General features: G+C 38.7%; 1 pseudogene across 1 annotated transcript; it reads right to left on the reverse strand.

Annotated features, from left to right (window-relative positions):
• Positions 1-205: 205 nt before the first annotated feature.
• Positions 206-1,176, reverse strand: LOC308234117 (V-type proton ATPase subunit D-like; annotated as a pseudogene). Its single transcript has 2 exons — positions 1,019-1,176; positions 206-791 (listed from the first exon to the last, which is right to left on the reverse strand). The product of its transcript is annotated as a V-type proton ATPase subunit D-like (transcript).
• Positions 1,177-8,490: the final 7,314 nt, after the last annotated feature.

Below are 8,490 nucleotides of genomic sequence, written 5' to 3' on the forward strand. Positions count from 1 at the left end.
TTCCTGGGCAGGTTCTCTAAGTCTCATCTGTGATCAATGGTTGGTAAATTAGGATTCTGCAAATGTAATCCCATAAATGGACATCCAGGGAAGTTTTACAACCAGTGAAATTAGACCAAAAAATAAATAGCCACACAAACCAAACCTACACACTGAACTAAAATGGTGTCACATCAGGACTCTGAAAGAACCAGAGCAGGCAAGATCATTCAAACAGAAGATCCTCATCCTTCCCTTCAGCCAGAAGGCTGGCAGGATCTGTCACCTCTCCAGCTACCCTCTGTTTCTCCAAGTCCCTCTCAGTTTTTTTCCTTGAGAATCTTTTTCTTTTCCTGTATTTTCTTTAACCTATAGAACTCTTCTCGCTCTCTCTCATCCAGCTCTGTGATGATATGAGCAAGGGTACGTTCAATCCTAGGAATGATGACATGTTCAATGGCATTTACACGCCTGTTGCTTATCTTAATAGCTTCATCCCAAGTAACAAAGGTAGTCTGCAGCGAGGCGAGTTCCACCAGTAGGTCCACTGCTTTGGCATAATTCCTCTTCAGTTTAGCCAGTTGTTCCCCACCTCTGGCTACACCAGTCAGTTCATAACTGTCAGTTCCTTCATGGTAATGTTCGAATACTGGCAAGGTAACACCTGCTACGTTATTTTTCTTTGCTGGAATCTTCACTTGGGCTTTATTTACATTTTGGATAACTGGTGCTGAAGTCCCCTGCTATGAGCTTGGCCTCAGCAAGTGAAAAGGCAGCTTCTCTCATCACTTCACCCATCAACATTTTAATCTCTATACAGCCATGGGCAAACTATGGCCCGCGGGCCGGATCTGGCCCGTTCGGCTGTTCTATCCAGCCTGTGGAGCCGAAAGAGCAGAGGGTTCTCTTGCTCTCCCCTCTGCTCCTTTAATTTAAATTTATATTAGTTCACACAAACACTCCATCCATGCTTTTGTTCCGGCCCTCTGGTCCAGTTTAAGAACCCATTGTGGGCCCTCGAGTCAAAAAGTTTGCCCACCCCTGCATCTTCTTTAGGATCTGTCGAAATCAAAGAGTTAAGGCATCAGATTTTTTCTTCAGGATGTTTCGACCCATCTGTGCTCCTTTTAATCCAGCCTTCATGATGGTCTGTGCCGTTCGCCAGGGAAAGATTTCAATTCGGTCTTTGCCCGACATTCTGACCGGGACTGCTTGGCTCCGGTTCCCTGTGGGTTTCCTCCCCTCAGACCCAGCCTCAGCATCTTCCTCTCAGCTGAGGTCTTTGTTAGACTGCATTGCAACTCCATTCCTCCTTCTACACATTCCTCTTTCCTTCTCTGCTTTCCTGTCCTTTCCGTAGGCAATGACTCAAAAGAAATCTCTGCCTCAGAGTGTGCTTAATCTGGAGAAAGTGGTTAGAGTTATTACAGTATCCTAAGCTAAGGGACAAAAAAGTCAAGTTCTGAAGCTAGAGGGAAGTTTTTACACTGAAGAAACTAGGGAGAAAGCTGTGACGATCAGAATGATTGGAAGGAAGTATAGTAGTACACTGGGATTGAAGATCCTTGAGGGAAGATACTTTTGTCTGTTGGGTTTACAGACACTATCCTCAATGGCTAGTTAATTCCTGAAAGTTTTTTGTTTTGTTTTTAAAGAGAGAATAGAAGGGTATCTCGCGGGACACAAGAGCAAAAATGCAAATTATTGCAGTCTGGCGCTGGGATGGTAACATTAAAAAGCCACTAGTCCTGCTTCTCATTCTCTTCTTATTGGGTAGATAGATTGTTGTGGGTTCTGCTTTCCTGTTTCACATGGCTGGGTATTCTTTCTTCAGACTCCTTAGTATACAAGCGAGTTTATACAAAGAGATTAACTAACTTTATCTCAGGCCTGACTTTAAATTTCTGGGAAACAGTCTCATTGATCTCCCTTTTCCCCCAATTAGCTCTAGCCAGGAGGAAAGGGCTTAGGAATTCCTGGAAAACATGAATAATAGTGCACTGGATTGATTTAAAAAGTAGAGTATTTTCAGAACAGTTACAAATTCACAGAAAAAAATTTATAAGAGCGTACCAAGAATTCCCCTATACCAATTTTACTTAATATTAACATCTAACATTAGTATCATGCATGTTATATTATTACCTTAAGTATATAGTTTATTCATATTTCCTTAGTTTAAACCTATTGGTCTTTTTATGTTTCTGATTCCCACATTACTTTAAGTAGTCATATTTTTTAGGCTATTCTTGACCGTGATAGTTTCTGAGACTTTTCTTGTTTTGATGACCTTGACAGTTTTGAGTGCCACTGGTGAGTTATTTTGCAGGGTGCCTTTCTATTGGAATTTGTCTGTTTTTCTCGTAATTAAACTGTGGGTTTTTTTTTTTTGTATGTGCTTTTTTTGTGTGTGTAGGAGGGGAGGAAAACCACAGGATTAAAGTATAATTTTCATCTCATTCTATCAAGGTTACATACTATTAACATACTTTTCATGGTTGATGTTGGCCCAGTGACTTGACCAACATGTTTGTCAGATTTCTCCACTATAAAGTTAATCCCTGCACACTGCCTTTTCAATATCATTGCCTTTGTCAGAAAGTCACTATACACATCTCACACTATGGGATTTTTGTACCTTCTCCCAGAGGTCAAGTTATCTCCTTAACTATTTTGAATTTTTCTTCAGGGGACATTTGTCTCATATCAAGATTCTAATGTACTCAATTATTTATTAATATAGTATGGATATATATTTTATATTTTGAGTTATAATCTAACACTACTTACTTACTAGGTTATTCAAATTGAGAATATTTTTCTTCTCAAGTTTCCTGAAATTTTGGAAAACTTTCCAAGAGACTTTACTTGCCACCAAAATTGAGATAGGCAATTTGAGACAGTTTACACAAATTACAAAAGACAGGATGATACCAGTAACATCTAGGTATACACATAACTGTATTATTTGCCTTTAGAAGCTATTTTTATTGGTCCTTGTGTTCCTGTGACATAGTCCCATCAATGTGGGTTTTTAAAAAAATTATTTGCTTTGAGCAATTTCTCAATTTCTGGAATTGCAGCACATCCCAGGCATATTTTGTATAGTTCCAGCCCAGTGCTACTATCAACCACTCCTCTAAGGAAATCTGGTTTCTTTTATTGGAGAATAGTAAATCAAGCAAGATATGGTGCTAGGGATATCTTCTCAGTTCAAAGAGTAAAGAACCAAACACATATTTATGCATTTAACCATTTGTATCTATAGTAATCTAAACATGAGTTTATACTGTTGTCTCTAACTCTAGTCTACTATCACGTAGATTATGTTAGCCTCTTTCCATTGTTTAATCTGCAAATTAACACTATAACTTGAGAAATCTGACTCCTACATGTGCCATCTGTTTGCTTAATTTTGAGTTCCTTAATACATGTACATCAATATCAAAACTGTTCATCTCTTTCCTCATGGGAAATAACTTTTCAACTAGGGTACAGTGTTTATGTGTAGTTTCTTTTGCCTTTAGTCTTACGCATTTTCTGAAGTCAATATTTCCCCCCCACATTATTCAATAAGGTTGTTTCACAATTAGATATGATTAATCAATCTGCATTCCTTCCTCAGATTTCCTGACCTCCTAAATGATTTTTTAAAATATTCATATGTTAAAGTTCACTATTTGTGCTGTTTAGTCATGTAGTTTTTGCTAATGTTTATTAAAATACCACACAGAATAGTTTCACGGTAGCATGCACTATATTTCATCTATTCAATTATCACTCTCTATCCCATGAGTTCATAGTTTTGATTGTGCCCAAAGTTTGGCCTTCTCTGAAATGTAATGCTTTGGAAGTGACACAAGCCCAATCTTCTAACTCTAAGGTATAGAGTTGAAGAAATGCACAAACCTCACATTGAGAGCACAATAGAAAAAAGTGTTTTGGGGAGCCAGCCACATTTCCATAAAGCAAAGGGAGTAAATGGCACACATTCTCAGGGAATATTAATAAAATTACTATCCTAAGTAGATGGCCACAATGTCCCAGTAGAAGGGTTTGAGATGGTAGGAAATTGGATCTGAGTACAAGATGTATAGACTAATATGGGATAAGTGACTGAGTTGTTTGATAATGGAGGTAATTTGGCTCCTGGCAATGACTCAGATAAAGAGGAAAATGAGAATAGGATTAGTCCATGGAGTCTCTGTGAGAAAGTGAGCCACAAGATCTTATGATATGGCTCAAAAAACGTTCCTTAGAGGCATGATGTACTGTGGGACCATATATCTCAAGATTGTACATCTTAAGAAGGTAGCTCCTTGAGTTTTAGTATCATATAAAAGAATTAACTGACATGTAGTATAACTATACATTTCCTAGTCAGCATTTTGGTTTCTCAAGGAAGAAATATTGCATAGAGCTTGCAAGTTTAAGTTGTAGAATCAGACATATCTGGTTTCAAACCAGTATTGCTATTCTCTTCTTTCTGTTTTTGTTATAGCTACATAGCCTTGAACTCCCCAAGTCTCAGTTTTAATCCTTTATAAAATAAATATATTAATAGTATATTATTCATATGGTCCTGGTGAAGATTAAATGAGCTAATTCATTCAAAGCAACTTAGCAAAGTGTCTTGCACATTGTAAGACAACAGTAATACTATGACTGTTATTATGTCAGTCTTTTTAAACTCAAGAGAGCAAATTCTGAATTTTTTAAATTCATTTTAATCTTTATCATTCTAGATTTAAAATTACATTGATTTTTTTTCTATTAGGAAAGGATATTATGGAGAAAGTAATCTAGTCTCTCCATTGGCCCCCAAGAGGCCTCTGAGTCTTTGTACAATAGGAAAATTATTCATTCTGAATCCATCTCACATCATCTTTCCCAGTTTTCCTGACTGCATCCTCCAGATTCTTTGAAAACTTGTGGTATTATTTTCATTATCATATGTTTTAGCTAAAAGTGAATTCAAGAAAACCTCTATACCAGAAATTATTTGAATTTCAGAAATTAACATCATTCCTTGGTAAATTTTTAAATCTTTAGTTATTTTTTAAAATAATCACAATTAAAAATTTATCAAGCAGAAATTTCTTAATAGGTTTATCCTATCTAATAAAAGAGTAATATGCAAATTAACCATCACTCCGCTACACCCACAAGCCATGCCCACCAGCCAATCAGGAGCAAATATGCAAATAAACCCAACCAAGATGGTTATGGCCACAGAGAGCAGGAGGGAGGCTTGGGTTTCCCTGGCAATGGAGGAAGCCAAGCTTTCCACACACCCTGGCTGGCCCAGACCTCCGCTTAAGGCTGCAAAGTTTCAATTATAAAAGATACATAAATCCCCAACAGAAATGGCTGCTGCCATGGAGCAAGCAGAAGGCTTGGCTCTGCTCCAGGCTACAAAGTTTCAATTGTAGAAGATAAATAAACCCCAGATACCAGGGCCTCCGCTTGGGTCACTAGGGGGGTGTGGCTGGCCTGCAAACCACCACAGGCCCCTCACCCAGGCCGCCCCACGCCCCAAGGGAACCCCCACCCTGATCCGGGACACCCTTCAGGGCAAACCAGCTGGCCCCCACCCATGCACCAGGCCTCTATCCTATCTAATAAAAGGTAATATGCAGATTGACCATCACTCCAACACACAAGATGGCTGCCCCATGTGGTCAAAGATCCTGCCCCCATGTGGACACAAGATGGCTGCCACAAGATAGCCAGCAGGAGAGGGCAGTTGGGAGGGACCAGGCCTGCAAGGGAGGGCAGTTGTGGGCAATCAGGCCAGCAGGGGAGGGCAGTTGGGAGGGTCCAGGCCTGCAAGGGAGGGCAGTTGGGGGCAATCAAGCCTGCAGGGAAGGGCAGTTAGGGGTGACCAAGCCGGCAGAGGAGGGAAGTTGGGGGCGACCAGGCCTGCAGGGAAAGGCAGTTGGGAAGGACCCAAGCCTGCAGGGGAGAGCAGTTAGGGGTGACCAGGCCTGCAGGGGAGGGCAGTTAGGGGCAAACAGGCTGGCAGGGGAGCAGTTAGGCATCAATCAGGCTGGCAGAAGAGTGGTTAGGGGGTGATCAGGCTGGCAGGCAGAAGCGGTTAGGGGCAATCAGGAAGGCAGGCAGGCGAGCAGTTGGGAGCCAGCAGCCCTGGATTGTGAGAGGGATGTCCTACTGCCTGTTTAGACCTGACATCCCTTGAGGGGTCCCAGATTGGAGAGGGTGCAGGCTGGGCTGAGGGCCCCCCCCCCCCCCCGTGCATGAATTTCATGCACCGGGCCTCTAGTAAATGAATTATGAATTTTATTATACACTTAAATGTTATTATGGACAGTGACACTCTGAATAAGACTCAGACTACATTCAACCTCCTTTGTGGTCACACACAACCCTTGGTTAGAACATTCCAGCCAGACTAGGACTCTCTGTCTGGTTTTCAATTCTCAGCTTTTTGCTACCTGGCCAAGATGATAACATTAATGTAAGTTCAATGTAATATCACACAATTACTCCACTTGGTCCTCACAACAATTCTATTAAATTGGCTAGAGTACTAATTAGCATTTATATTAAACAGAAGGGGAAATTGGGCTTACGAAATTAAGAAATGTGTTCAAGGTCACATGGTTAGTAAATGGTAAAGCCGGAATTAAAATTGAGGACAGTTAAAATCTAGGCAGAGCAAAATGTAACATATATCCACAATATAAGGAATACCTGTGACATACAGGGAGAAGTCTGTATGCGTAGAGAGGAAAGGTGGGATATGAGGTTTTATGAGACAGCCTTGGAAAAATAAAAATAAGTTAAAACATATTTAAAAGTGAAAATCATTGATAACAGCTCTCAACTAGAGTATTCCACACTGCAAGAGTGAAACAATGTCTCCAGAAATTTTTTTGTGAGCATGTGGGTTGCTCAGAAGTCCAAATTTTGTAAGTTAATATTTGTGTAAATTCACTAACATGTTCAATATACTGCATGGTTTACTCAAATCATTCTTTAAATATTATTTTTTAAACCCTAGTAATTAGCAACATAAAAAATATATATCCTGATTAAAGACTCTCAGTCCATATCCCTTTGATAGGTGTGTAGTTAGTGACCATCAACAGTTTCATGGAAGTATTTTGATCTGGTAAAAGTAGATGAGCCTTGGCTTTAAAAGCATAGCCTTAATAATTTTTACATAGAATCTTGGATAAAATATTTAATCCCTTTAGGCCTGTTTCTTCTTTTGTAAAATGAGGATTAATATGCCTACACTGCAAGGTCAGTGTTCAGGATAGAATGGCCAATTCTTACTGGTGTTATATGATGTTTAGATGGAGATTTTGCTTACCTGTGGTTATGACTCCATATTACATCTTAGTCTAGTATCCTATAGGGTGCACCTGAGGATAAACTAACAAAGCTTACAGTATGAATTTACCAATAGATGACACTGAAGATTTATTTATTTTTTATATTTCAAACATCTAAAGAAAACACCTCTATATAGTCAAAGTGGGGGAAAATCATCCTGCAAACGAGAAAGCCTGAGAATTGGAGGAAAATCTGATATTTATATTTTATGCTAAGAAACCAGAGATATTCATGAAGATAATCTTTCATAAGATTTAAGTTCACCAAAGAAATAGATAATGATGAGTATCTTTATCTTGGAGACTATAACCGTAAGATGGAGAAGATGGAGTATAAAATATATGTATTATATATAATGTGAGATATATATTTCACATCACTAGAGAACTATTCAAATATTTATGCACCCAGCGTATAAAATCTTCAAATAATCTGACTCTCTAGTAGGTAATCTTCTCTACTGTAATTCTTCATTTTTTATTTCCTACTACAATGATGTTTATCTTAATATTGCAATTTTTTTTAATGTTGAAAGACTACTTTTCCCCTGGTAATGGATTTTGCTAGAAAGATAGGTATAAAATGTCAACAATAGATAAATATTGTACATATTCAAAGAGACTGTCTCAGCAGAGTTCGGATACACATCTGTTAATATCTAATTCTAAATACAGAGGCTGTTTCTTTTAGGAAATCAAGTTATGTATGTGCATTCAATTGACAGTGTCACTTAGCAGTTTTGTGTTGCTATGCCTAGAAGCCAGTGTTTTCTATTATAACAGTAAAATGTGCATCTACATCATAAATAAGGTACATCTATTTCCAGACAGGGTTAATCTAGCAATTTCTGCTCTTTGGAATAAGAAATTCATTTCTTCAAAGCAATTATAAATTAAATCAGTAGGCAGCTATTGGGTGCATATTCTATGTCTAGCATGGCAAATTAAAGGTAAACAATCTCTGTTAGTCTTTCAACTAGTTCTACCTGTTCCACAGGTATTGCAATAATGTATCTGCATGATTAAAACAACTACATGCTGCATGCATGACAGCCAATTTACAGGGGGAAAAGGGAGCACAGCCAACCTGGATATTACAAAAAGGAGTTTAATTTCTAAATATTTCACCATTTTGTAAAGAGCAGAGTTG

The sequence above is a fragment of the Plecotus auritus genome (assembly GCF_963455305.1).
Source record: "Plecotus auritus genome assembly, chromosome: 9".
In the NCBI taxonomy this organism is placed as follows: domain Eukaryota; kingdom Metazoa; phylum Chordata; class Mammalia; order Chiroptera; family Vespertilionidae; genus Plecotus; species Plecotus auritus.